General features: G+C 35.5%; 1 long non-coding RNA gene across 1 annotated transcript in view; it reads right to left on the reverse strand.

The window, feature by feature from the left end:
* Positions 1-207: 207 nt before the first annotated feature.
* Positions 208-14,540, reverse strand: part of LOC141487821 (uncharacterized) — a 97,101-nt gene continuing 82,768 nt past the window's right edge. The window contains exon 2 of the long non-coding RNA XR_012468523.1: positions 208-7,787. This is a non-coding gene — a long non-coding RNA (uncharacterized LOC141487821). The remainder of the gene's footprint in view (positions 7,788-14,540) is intronic.

Below are 14,540 nucleotides of genomic sequence, written 5' to 3' on the forward strand. Positions count from 1 at the left end.
GGACAATCAATTGATAGACATTGATTGGATACAGTTAAACTGTTTAATTTTCAATGCAGACCTTTATACCTAGGAAAGGGACAAAGGTTACAAAACCAGGACTTGACTTACTGTTGTGTTAACTGCTTAATCTAAAGAAAGTGATAGAGAAAATGTCAGCACAGCAGATTATGCTCAAAGATGTAATGAATATTTTTTTTTTCTTAGAGAGCTCACCCTTAAATAAACCTAGACATTCCTGACTCCAGGCTCTGTATTTTATCTACACCTCTCCTCCTCATAAAATGAATTCCCAATCCTAGACACAGACATTGTCTAAGCCTAGGATCATAAATTTAGAACTGGAAAGGACCTCAAAGGGTCACTGAGTCTAACTTTCTCATTTTACAGATGAAGAAACTGAAGCTGAGAGTGACTTAAGTAACATGGCTATGGCCATTTTTTAAAGGTCTGAGACAGGATTTGAATACAGTTTTTCTGACCCTAAGCTCAGCATTCTAACCACTGGGATTCTCTTGAATGACTAGTTTTTTTCCTTTTTCAGTGATATAAATGCCTAGTCTCAGGAAGAACCTGAAAAAGAGAGCAATCAGTTTTGAGAAGCAAGGGAATCTAAGAGAAAAATAGAAATGTGTGTAACTTGAACCCAAACTTTAAGGTCTTGAGAATGATCTTTGATGATAATACTAGTAGAGGAGAGTGGAATAGGAAGAATTTGATGTCAATTTTCTTTAAACACTGCATACTATAAATTATGTCAAACTGCCTAATATGTTTAGAAGTGGGGAGGGAAGAGAGAGTAAGAAAAATTTGAAACTCAAAATCTTGCAAAAATGAATGCTAAGATTTTCACTATATGTAAGTGGGGAAAAATAAAATATTATTAATAAAAAAAATCATAGTAAACCATATGTTTGCCAGAAGACCTTGATCTTATTCAGTGTGGATATTTTCTTAGGCATTCTTCTCAAGTTCAGTAGACAGATTTAACCTAAGGTCTAACTATCTCTTGGCCTGGTCATTTGAAATGAAACCTTTCCCCTTACTCTTTTCTCTCCTTCTGATTTCCTGAATGTATTTCTATGACATTCATGCCAGAGGAAAAAAGAGTAATTACCAGAAAAAGGAAAATGAAGGGTAGAAGAGTTGAAGAAATATGTCCACAGATATATAGATACCACATCCTTTACTAGAGATAATACTGGCCAAGGGTTGGGTTTGCAAATCCCAAAATATTCTTCACAAAAGGAATAGTTACCTTCCCAAAATAAAGCCCATAATTAAGTAAATTGTTTTTGGTGGTGGATTGCCCTATGTCATAACTAACATGTCCTTTTTTTCAAAAGTTTGGCTTCAGCAAACACTTCCATGTTAGATGACAAAGATCTGACTGCTGTTTCTCTTTAAGTCAGATTGCAATATTCCTCACCAAGTGATGAAAATAAACATTGCCAAGTACCAAAATACCTAGCCCATATTTCATCTGTAATGATCTCTCTCTCCTCCCTATGCACATATTCATAACACCAGAAACACCGTGCTTCATGCATGTAAGGGCTAGTCCTAACTGAAATACCATTTAGTTTAGGAAGTTATCTAGTGACAAACATATTTAGAGAAGCCAGCAGTTGAATTTGTAAAATATGAGTCTAAAACCACTTGGGTTAATAATGGGAACATGTGGGCTCTGTGAGTCATCACTTTTTGGTCTTGGTTGACAGTCATATATTTAGTCAGTCCATAGCTTTAGTTGGTTTAGGTCTGGATTTGGAGTTCCACTAATTGAGTTCAAATTCTGCCATGGACAATTACTAGATATGTGAACCTGGGCAAGTCACTTTACCTCTATAGGTCTCAACATCCTCATCTGGAAAAATGAAGGGGGTCAAATTAGATAATCACTAACATATCCTTTCTGCTATATATCCTATGCTACTCCTGATTTTCATTCAGAGAGGGTCTCTAAAAAACAAACTGATATATTAATATCGATTAATTTAATATATGTATTTTTCTAGTTGAATATTAACATAATTATATGTTGTTATATTTAACATGTATCATTAAAATAATTTTTGTTGAAATTCTAAAACATATTATCAACATTATATACCCTTAAAATAGACCTATACTTCATCAAAACCATGTAATGTTGAGGATTTTCTATGAAATCATAATCTTTAAAAATTTGTGGTGATGATACAGAAAGGACTTGCTGAAGAGTGGTATAAAAGTGATTACTGATGGTTCTGTGAACTGATAGCTGATGTTTCCACATCTTTAACAGAGATGTTCTTTTTTAATTTTATTTTTTATTGATATTTTATTTTTTTCAAATACATGTTATGAAAGTTTTTCAACAATCATCCATAAGCCTATGGATATTTATTTTTAGGTTTTTGCAAGGCAATGGGTTAAGTGGTTTGGCCAAGGCCACACAGCTAGGTAATTAATTATTAAGTGTCTGAGGCCAGATTTGAACTCAGGTACTCATGACTCCAGGGCCAGTGCCCTAGCCACTGCACCACCAAGCTACCCCCCCATGTATATTTTTAAGTTACAAAATTTCCTTCCTCCCTCCCTAATGGAGATGTTCTTAAAAATTCTTTCCTAATATAATTAGAGAAGGAGGAGAAAGGAGGGAAAAGTAAGAGAAGAAAAAGGGGAAAGAGAAAAGAAGACAGGAGAAGGGTAGAAAGTAGAAAGCAGTAAAAAAGAAGAAAGAAAAAAGAGAAAAAGGACAAGGAAAAGGATGAAAAGGAAGAAGAAAAGGAGAAAGACAAGAGAAGAAAGAGGAAGAGAAAAGAAGAGAAAAGAAGAGAAAAGCAGTAGAAAGGAGGAAGGAGAGCAAAAATGAGAAACAGAAGAAGAAAGGTAAGGAGAAAGGAAGAGAAAGAGGAGAAAGGGAGGAGAAAAAATAGAAAAGAGAAAGAGAAGTAGAAAGGAGGACAAAGAAAGAAGCTAAGAAAGACAGGAAAATAAGAGGATAAAAAAGGAGAGAGGGAAGAGCAGAGGAAGAGAAAAGAGAAAGAACAATAGAAAGGAAGATAAAAAGGAGAAAGAAGTCAAGGAGGAAAAACAAGGGAAGAAAGTTGAGAATAGTATGAGTAGTTATTAAAATCACTGAACAATATAGTAGCTAGATTACGGATTGTAATTTCTGTGACCCTGATTTCATTGAAGTAGGAAATTCCTAGCTTCCCAATGAGGAAAACTACCTTTAGTAATGCAGATCAAAATTGGAACAATGAGAAGTTCCATGGCTTGCCAGAGGCTTACACAATAAGCTCAAACCCTGGTCCTTCTGGCTCTTGAGGCCAGTTCTCTATTTGCTAGGTAGTCTGCTCATGGAAAATAAGAAACTCATAGTATTCTGCACCAGAAAGGCAAACACTGGATTTCTAGAGGTGACTTAAGGACACTACATTTTAAAAGAATACCAACAATAGAAAATTTCCAAGAAAAAAGAGATCAGGGTAGTTCAGAGGCTGACAAAAAAGGGCTTAAGAGGAATAGCTGAAAGAGCTGGGGAGGTTTAATCCAGAAGAGAAGTCTGGGGAGCTGAGATATCTGAAGATACTTCTCTAAACTAAGTATCTGGTTACCTGGGTTCTATTCTAGGTTCTCCCACTAAGTATAACCCTGTACAAATGATTTAATTTCTCTTGCTTCTGATTTCCTCATTTATAAACTGAGGAATTTGACCAGAAGATCTTTAATATTCCTTTCACCTTCTAAAAAATTGTTGGAAAAAGATGATGAAAAATTTTGTTGATAGTACTTCAGATTAAACACCCTGATGCAGAATTAGATTATGGCTTGATATAAGGAAGAATAGTCCCTTAAACTTTACATATCTGAAACTGAAACTAATTTCTAATTCTATATATTGAATCTGCTGTGATATGCTGTTTGAAGCATATTAAGAAAATTCAGCATCATAAAGATATGAAGTTAGACAAAAGGATAACTGTAGATCTTCTTCTTTGATATTATACCAAAATTCACCAGTTTCTTAAAGGTTAGTTGAACCATATCAATTAACGTTTGTATTCATGTTAAAATCCATTAGATGGAACTTTTGTGTATACATTATTTGATGATAATAAATGCATTGGTCATTTGGAAAATACTGGTTCACTGACAAATGCAGATCTTTCAAATGTTATTTTAAAAAATCACATTCATTAATTATCACCATTGATCTTAGAAGAAAAACCATGGGAAGCTGTCAAGTTCACAGTGGTGGATAGAGGCTTTCCAACTCTAATTTTTGCATGAAATCTCAAAGTTTTTCATTGGCAACAAATCTGAGTTCTTTACTTTGAAGTGATAGATTCACTTCATTTTAAGAAGAATGGCCCTGGAGTCAAGAGGACCTGAGTTCAAATCTGGTCTCAGACACTTGATACTTACTTAGCTGGGTGATATTGGGCAAGTAACTTAACCCCATTGCTTTGCAAAAAAATTAAAAGAATGGCTGCTAAATACTCAAGTCTAAATAACTATAATTTATCTGTTGTTTCTTCAAGTAAAAATGGTGCTCCATGATAAAAGTGGCTAGTTCAGGTTGTGACACAATTGTGAAAGTGATTTTCCTTGAGACAACCTTGGTAGAAAGGCTTAATGTATACTTCTCATTTTATCCCCCAAAATATTAATGTTTGTGACAGTGCAGAAGACAGTAACAACTCCTACAGTTTGGTGCTACCACCTTGATTCCTGTTAAAGTGCCAGTATTTTCCTCCATCATTGCCTCTTCACCATCAATACAAAAGTCAATGGAGTTGGTCCAGTTGAACAAGGAAGTTCAAAAATTATTCACCATTTTGAATATCTCAGCACCATTTGGTTTTGTTGCCAGGTATAGACATAAAAAAATATAATTACTTGGTACCGATAATAGGTAAATAAAACACAATGAAAATATCAATCTGGGTATTTTTGCCGACTTATCCATTTGTAATGCAAAAGAGCAATTATTCATATGATATATAAATTCAGTCTTCATGTTTACAGATAAATCTTTAGTTCATAGGCCATGGAAGCCTTTGGGAAATTCCATTCTATATTCATGAAAGAATGAGGATAAAAAGAAAAATATTATCTTAGTATTATTTTGGAAAGCCCTGGGGCCCACAGACCACACTGAGAACCACTGTACTAGACAAGTTCATAAAAGCCTTCAGAGTTAAAGAAGTTTTTATAGAATTGTCTAATAGTGTCTGGCATAGGGTTACCTTACAGAGTAGGGACCCCTCTAGAAATATTCAACCAGATGGAAAAATAACCATCTCTCAGGGATGATGTGGAAGAGATTTCTACATAGTGTGAAGGTTGAAATCGATAGCTCCTGAGGTCTCTTCCTTTTCTAAGATTCTATGAAATGACAAATTAAACTGAATGCATAGAAGCTCCATGGAAGACTCCATAGAAGACAAAACAGAAAATACCTCCCCTGGCTTCTTGGCTGAGATGGGGGACTATGGATGTTGAACACTGAATATAATGTAATATTTTTTGATATATTGGTTAGCTTTGCCAAGTTTTTTTTTAATTCTTTATCATAAGGAATGACTGAGAGGGAAAAAGGAAGAATATATTGGGAAACATATAAAACTAAAGTAATGAGAGTACCAGGCTTTGAAATAAAGGTGTTAACTTTAAGTACAGTCTAAACTATTAACACATTATAGTATATCTCCTTCACTTCCCTACACAGAGATCAACGTTCTTCCCTGCTACTTAGTGGCTTTAAAACTCTCCAGTGGTGTATGCCTAAGAAATTTCAGCAAATTATCTAACTTTCAAAGAAGGTACCACAGAAGTGAAAAAGGTTGGAAATGAAAGTATCACCTCCAAAAAAATAATACCATGATCATTTAAAGCTATCTTACTCATTTCCTGCATTTCTCTCCTTTTCTTTTTTTTTCTTCCTACTCACAGGAAGTCTCTGTAAGGTAGTAATGAAGATGAGAATTCAATCTACTTCCTCCTCTCCTCCCTTTAAAACACAGTTTCTAAATGAAATTCTGTCAATTACCAAATTTAAACAAAACCCCAAACCAAGGTAATTTCACTCAGTGGTACCAATAAATTGGAAGGAAGAAGCAATGAGTTATATAGACTTACTCTGACACCAATTACAAGAACCAGATCAGGTTATTGGTAAATAAGATAAGTAATGTGCAACCCATTGGCTAGGATAGCCAGGAACGAACATTATTATCATCTATGGACAAATGGAGGGGGTGCTCCACTTAGGCGCTGGGTAGACCTGGGATTCAAATCCCACCTCAGACATTTACTATCTAGATGCCCTCTGTACTTCAGTTTCCTTTTGTGTAAAATGGGTAGGAGGAGGGGTTTGATGACTTATAAAGTCCCTTCCAGTTCTAAATCTATGATATTGCAATCTTAATTGCACTGGGACCCTAATGATTAAATTACCCCCCCCCTTTTTTTTACTATCCTCCCACAAGATATGTGTCCTATGTGGGCTGGTTTTCTAGAGTTTGTCCAGTCTTCTGTTTGGAGCTTCAACCTGTTAGCATCATCTTCCATAATGTCATATACAAGTCAAAGGACCATAAATTTAGAACCAGAAGGGATCTCCCTCCAAAGGTCATCTTGTCTAACTCCTCATTTTATAAATGAGGAGGAGGGAAAAAAAAGTTTTTTTCCACTGATTTTTTTTGAGGTAGGCTTTGTCTTTCTAGTTTTAGGATGATAAATTTAGAGCCAGAAGAGACTTCTTATCTTTTTTTTTTTATGTTTTTGCAAGGCAAATGGGGTTAAAGTGGCTTGCCCAAGGCCACACAGCTAGGTAATTGTTAAGTGTCTGAGACTGGATTTGTACCCGGGTACTCCTGATTCCAGGGCTGGTGCTTTATCCACTGCGCCACCTAGCCACCCCCAGAAGAGACTTCTTTAGAAGGCTAGAGTCCCAATCTCCTCATTTTACAGATGAAGAAACTGAGGCTAAGAGTGCCCAGGGAGGATAAGGAACTTTCCCAGGTAAAAAAGATTTAAACCTAGGGAACTTGGTATTAAAGCTAGAGGTCTTTGGGGACAGGAACTGTCTTATATTTATATTCCATTCCTGTCAGTAGGCCCTCAAGAAATGTTCAGTTTTTTTTTTTTTTGTCAAAATGCAAGGCACTTTGTCCCAATGATCTTTTAATACTGGCTTGTTAAAAGCTACCAGCCTTTCTAGTTTCCTCTGATTCTCCACACTCCAGTGCAATTAGCCTTCTTCTTCTTCTGTCCAAGCAGTTGAAATTTGGAAAAATATTCAGACACACAAAATCTCAAAATTTCTCTGTTCTGTATTCTTCTCTTCTAATCTCTCTTTGTCTCTCTCTCATTCTTATTCTCTCTGCAAAGAGGCTTATTACCTTGATGTTACAATGATAGCAGAGAAAATATAAGAAACTAAGTAAATTAAGCTGTCAGCAATATCCTTCTTTGCCTTTGGCCCAGAAGGCTAGCCTCATTATACTTAGAAAACACCATATTCCTTAGAAACAGCAACAGTTAAAAAAATTGAAGTCACTAACAGGAAACACAAAAGCTGAGATACATTTCATCATCATAAAATTTTGCCTTCTCTCAGCTTAATAAAGATTTTAAAGAGGCAAAGAACAAGGAAGCAGCCATCTTTTATGGGACCCCATCATCTAACAAAAGCTATTAGAAATAAATGCGGCAACACTTACCAGAATTCTTCCAGCTATCACAAATTTTATATACACCACATTTCTTCTACCACAGCTGTAGGTCTGGTCCTGAAAAACAATACCATATAGAGAGTGAGAAAAGCATCATTAAGCAGCAATAATCATATTGCTTTATCCAAAGAATCTATAACAATCTCTGTTCCCAGCCACCTTATACAACTTATGTCTTAGGAATATCTTTTTACTGATAATTCAGATCCATATGCTAATTGATTAATGATATTAGGCAGTAGTCATGGTCGAGGAAGAAATGAAAATTTATGGACCCGAAAAATTTGTACACTGAAGGAATAAAGCTAGAAACTGAGTTGACAGTGGTTTACCTGCATTTTTTTTTTGCAGGTCTCTAGTAGTTGACTTAAAAAGGAAAAAAGCAGAAAACAAAGACACAAGATAAAAACTAGAAATAAGTCTTTCTCCAAGATCTTAGTTCACTTATAGTCTTATTAATTTTTACACATGTTTGTGTTGTCCACAGAATACAAAGAGATAATAATCTTAGCACCCTATTGAAAATATAAGGTACTTAAAGGCAGGGACCATGTTTTCTATTTCTGTGATATTCCCCACAAGGTCATCTATAGAAAATGGGTATTTGATAGACACTTGATTCAATTCTATATGGATTTGGTAAGTGCATTGTGCTGGAGATATAAGGTAAAAATAAAATAACTCCTCAGTGAACTACAATTCTCTTGTGCTGGTATGATATTTAAATAGTTTTGTATGTAAGCAGATAAATACAAAACTAGTTAAATACAAAACACATTTAAATAAATACAAACTATTTCAGGAGGTGAGGGAAAGAACTAACAACTGAGACATAAGAAAACATTTCCTATAAGAAGTAGAGAATGAAATAAACCTAGAAGAGAGTTGGAGGTGAGAAGGGATTTAGGAATAACAGAATTTCCAACTTGGAAGTTACACCAGCAACTAAATGGGGATACCCAAAAATAAAATATGTCCACTGTAACACTTCTAACAAAGCATTACAGGCCTGACTGACTTTTTTTTTAATACTACTAGAAAACTCTAAATCGTGGACATAAGGTAAAATAGTCTAATCTCAATTTGCTGTCTCATAATTTGGATTCTTAGTCACAAAGGAAGCCAGGAGGGAAAGTGAATGGATAAGTGAAAAACCATCACCACTGCTAGAGAAACAATGCAATGTGATCAAATTTTCCACTCATCACTGTTGTGAGAAACTGACTACAAGGGAAAATATAGGAAGTTTCCACTGCATAGAGCTCTATTTATGTCATCATAGATTCAATCCAATTAATAAAACTTTCCTGAGCACCTATTATGTGCAAAGTACACTGACTTCAGATGAAATATGCTGCCAAGGTAATTTTCCTTAAGTGCAGATTTGTCCCTGTTACTTCTCTATTAAGGAACTCAATGGCTCCCTATTGCTTCTGAGATAAAATATGAACTCCCTATTAACTCCACAGTTTGCCTTTAAAGACTTCTACAACTTGTTCCCAATCTATCTTTCTAGACTCATTTTTCATTACTCACCTTCCCCAATCAATAATCCAATCCAAGAAACCTTGTTCTTTATCTCAATACCTTTGTGTGGGTCATTCCCCACACAAATCCAGAATTTTCCTAACAGAATTCCTCTCTTTCTTAATACATGATTTAAGAAACAATTCTTCCATGAAACCTCTCCAGATCCTTCCCAAATTTCCTTGTGTCCACTTGCTATGTATTTATTGGGCATTTATTCCATATGCTATCATCCCTAATCAAATATAAGATCATTGAGATAGAGATAAATTCAGTGATTGCATTTGTATTCTCAGCATCGAGTGCAAGTTTAGATGATGACAATAACTTGCATTTTTGAAGTACTTTAATATTCAGAGTACTTTACATACATCCTCTCATTTGACCATTACAATAATCCTGGGAGCTTGGGTTTATGCTTATAAACTCCACTTTACGGATAAAGAAACTGAAGCTCAAAAGAATTTTAAATGATTTTCCTAGCATCACAGAGCTATGAACTATGTTCAGGCAATATATGCAATTTTACATGAGGTCCAAGGGTGGGGGGAGTCATAACTTAAAGGGGACTGGGAAAGTTTTCACAGAGGTCCATTACATTTGGACCTTTATTTGTTCATATTAATAAAGAAAACAGATCCTTATAAAAATCACAAATTAACATTATAGATTTTATATTGTATTTTTATTTATCTTGCTAAACATTTCCCAATTATATTTTGATCTAGTTCAGATTCTATTTTGCAGGCAAAAACCATAGAAAGTAGCCTGTGAAAAAGTACTGGGACAAGAGAGCATAGGGCAAATTTTCTGGTAGACAGCAATCTGGTTATGCTTGAATTAAGAACCACCTCAGATCTTTATTCCTTGGTGCTGGCATATAAAAAATTGAGGGGCTCCTCTAAGCCTTTGACCAAAATGAATAAAAAAGTCCAACAGAATGATCCTCTTTCCAAGTAGAGACAATGATAATTTCTTTGTGCACAGGGAGTCCCAACATGAAAGTATAACTTGAAAGGGACTTCTGTCTGTTTGCATCAACAGATGAATATTCCTGGAAGCCTATTAGGTTTGACATCATGTCAAGTGATACTTAGTATAAAGAGGGAAATAACTATGCCCATAACCAGTAGTTTTAGAAGATAATAATTAAGACTAAAGGCATAGCAATATACAGAAAACAAAGACTAGTCTGAAACATGCTATTTAAGACCTTTTATATCCATTTTAAGAAATTTTATATCCATTTCACAACTTAAATTTACTTATTTTCAGCTCCATATAAGATTTTTAAGCGTTTAATGAAAACTTATTTTGGGGATTGTGAAAAAATACATGTATTTTTTGTGTGTATGTGTACATGTATTAATATAAGTATGTATGTATGTGGTGCTTTTTCTGGTAAGGCAGATCAGTAACTGTTTTATAATATATAGTCCTAGAGAGTCCCAAGGGACATAGGCAGTTAAATGACTTGCCCAAGGACAGACTGTCAAGAGTATATCAGAGGCCAGACTTGAATCTGATTCCAAGGCTAGCTCTCTTTTCACTATGCCAAGATTTACTACTAGAATGTTATATAGAAAGATTTTTTTTACCTTTTCTTTTCTGATTCAATGGATTCTGGTACAGAAATCATGAAAACACGTTTTTCACATGTGTTTACAAAACTGGACACAGCTGATGGGTTTTTGTTTCTTAGTACATAGTCACAGATTCTGTTGTTGCTCTTGACTTAATGGCAATATCTATCTCTTTGGAAAATGTTCAACATTTATATGAATTAGAATAACTTGGATTAAACATTACTAGTATTAAGATAGACAGATAGTCAGTTGGTCTTGGAGTCAGAATAACAACACCGTAAAAATAATAATAGCATTCATTTAGTGATTTAAAGTTTGCAAAACAACTTTGAAAATATCTCACTGGGGCAACTAGGTGGTGCAGTGGATAGGGCACTGGCCCTGGAGTCAGGAGTACCTGAGTTCAAATCCAGCCTCAGACACTTAGCTGTGTGGCCTTGGGCAGGTCACTTAACCCCATTGACCTTGCAAAAACTTAAAAAAAATCTCACTTGCTCCTCTGTAACCCTGGGAGGAAGGTGTTATTATTAACACCCTTTTACAGATAAACAAACTGAGGCTGACAGCAGTTAAATGACACATAACTAGCATCTGCTGAGTTGGAAAGACCTGTGCTTTAAGTGTGTGTATTTAAAAAAAAAATTATTTTCCCCAATCTACATATAAGTCCAAATTTAAATACTGGCTTGTGAAATATATCGAGTAGACAATTCCTTGTATTTAAATCTTCAAAAATAGAAATGAGTAACCCAGGCACAGGAGTCCAACAAAATGCTCTAGGTGACAATGAACTGAATAGCAAGAGTTCAATGTGCATTCTTGCCTCTGAAGCATTCACTGTGTTAATCTGTGCTACTTCTCTGAGTGACGTAGGCTACTGATAATAACCACTAACTTTGTTACATTCCAGAAATCATTCAAAGTCATCCAAACTATATGACCAACCCAGAAGAAGTACTAAAAAAGCATTCCAAGTTATTTTAACCACAGAGGTCACCAGTTGCTTACACCAGAAGTCACATAGATATCATTTCCTGAAAAGACAATGGGAGGCTAATTGCTGAAATTCAGAATCCAAAGGGGAAGACAACCTGTGACATGCAAATAAGGAGATTAAGGGGGGTCACTCTATATCTAGATTAGCTCCAGTTATTTAAAGGCAAAGAAACAAAATTAGCCATCATGTCCATAACCAAATGATGCAAAGAGTTTCTAAAGCCTTGAGTCCAACCAAGTCTAAATTTCTGCAGGCTAAAGATCTGGCTGAAATAAACATGTAGGAGCCAATGAGGTAGTAGCTCTAGAAGGATAGCAGGATATTGAGGAAAAAAACAATCACCAACAAAAAAACAGCTCTGCAATTTCGAATCAGATTTAATTATTTATTGTGTGACCCTAAGCAAGTTACATATGTATTGTTGCTGTAATTTATCTTTTTTAAATAATGGACATTCTTTTTTTAAAAGCTTTTTTGCAAGGCAAATGGCTTGCCCAAGGCCACACAGCTAGGCAATTATTAAGTGTCTGAGGGCGGATTTGAACTCAGGTGCTCTTGACTCCAGGGCCAGTACTCTATCCACTGCGCCACCTAGCCGCCCCAATAATGGACATTCTTAATGGTATTTTTTTTCAATTTCATATAAAGATAATTTTCAACATTCTTTTTTTTTTTTTTTTTTTTAGGTTTCTGCAAGGCAAACGGGGTTAAATGGCTTGCCCAAGGCCACACAGCTAGGTAATTATTAAGTGTCTGAGACCAGATTTGAACCCAGGTATTCCTGACTCCAGGGCTGGTGCTTTATCCACTACGCCACCTAGCGGCTCCTTCAACATTCACTTTTGTAAGATTTTGAGTTCCAAATTTTTCTTCTTTCCTCCCTTCCCCCTCCCCAAGTCTGCTGCTGAAATTTATGTAGCCAGAAGCAAAGACAAGATAGGTCATTTCATTTGAAAAAGAAAAAGTCAATTAAATCAAAGTCCCACATCTTCCCATCCTCAGTAAATTTCTCCAAGTCTAAAGTCAACTTTTTGAAAAATGAAAAAGTTGCATTTGGCAAAAGTCTAATACAATAAAGAAACTAGGCCTAGTCACCAGTGGGAAAGATGAAGACAATAACTCTCTCTCATCAAGAGAAGTTCGTGCAGGTCCTGCTACAACCAACACCCCACCATCCCTGAAGGTGTTCTAAGTCCTTTGACTTTCTTCTAAAAGGTTTGGCAAATTCTAAACAAAATTTCTGTTTTTCTTTTGTGAAAAGAAGGGAGAAGTGAGATGATGGGAAAGAAGACATACAGAGAGGGGAATGGACAGAAAATGAATGAGCAAGGGACTAATGTCAACGAAGAAGCCAATCCTAGAAAAAGAAATTATTGATCACAAGAGAGAAGATAGGGAAGGCAGAAGGCAAAAAAAGACAAGTCAATTTTTATTTTCCCCCTTGAGACTGTTTTGGAAAAACTGGAAGAGTTAAGGGAAGAAAGTTCACTGTAAACCAGGAAACAGTGACCCCCAGTCAGTAAGTCAAGAAAAAAACATTTCAAGGAGAAGATAAAGGAGAGATAATGACATTATCTGCAGCTACTAACATTGGCAGTCACTTGGACAAAAGTCAAATTTCCTAGGTGCAATTAGCTCTGGTTGGGAGAGAATACAGCAAAACTATAACTGACTACAGCTCTATGGAAGGGGACCCTTGATAACCCCCATGACTACCTCAATTTAAACTTTTAGTCCATTTGTACATGGATTATATATAACCTTTCATGTTCAAAGGCACAAAAGAGATAAAATTTCCTGAATTTACAAAGGAGATTAAATTGGGGGATTGGTTATTCTCTTCACAAAGGGATTCCCTAATGGTCTAATAACCAGTTCCTCTAATGCATTCAGAATAACTGTTTACTAAAGTTATATTTTCATATAATCAATAAGAATTTGCTTAGCTCTTATTAGGTTCTCAGCACTAGGCTAAAAGCAATGAAAAATAGAAGTAATATAAGATAGGATTTTAGAACTTTAAAGGAGTTTGGCAAACTTTAGTTGAGCTCTCTCATTTAATGGGGAGAAAATGATTTAGATAAATAAAGGAAGTGACTTTTCCCTGCCTAAGGTCACAAAGATAAAAAGTAGGCAGGTAAAATTTGAACCCAGATTCTCATACTGAAGCTCCAGAAATCTTTTCACTTTACTGTTGCCCCTCTAGTGCAGTTCCAGTCCTTGAGCTTACCATTCAAATGGGTAAATGATTCCAAAACATATGAAACAAGAGTGAATAAAATAATTAAATGCTAAATTACATGATATAGATATAGACTATAGTGCTGGAGAATTTCAGAAGGAGATGAGTTGAGGACAGTTGAGTAAAGATATGGATAGCTCTAAGGAGGGGTCATTACAACCAAAGGGAATGAGTGAAAGAAGAGATAGCAATCAACACAAGGTATTAGTGAGACAGTGTGGTGGTAACTGGTGTAACAAAAACCTGAGGTATGAGTTAGGGGTGGGGGGTGTTTTGGGATATAAGGTTAGCTAAGTGTTATTTGTTCAATTTATTCCTTCCTGGACTGAAAAGCTGCCAGAGTCATTCAGGCTTGAAGCAGTAGAAAACCAGGGAGCAGGGAGGCTCTGATGACAGCAGTATTTTTACAGAAAGACACATCTGGTTGTAATGGACAGAAAAGATTTGTAAAAAGAGAA

Source organism: Macrotis lagotis, chromosome 5, assembly GCF_037893015.1.
Source record: "Macrotis lagotis isolate mMagLag1 chromosome 5, bilby.v1.9.chrom.fasta, whole genome shotgun sequence".
In the NCBI taxonomy this organism is placed as follows: Eukaryota; Metazoa; Chordata; class Mammalia; order Peramelemorphia; family Peramelidae; genus Macrotis; species Macrotis lagotis.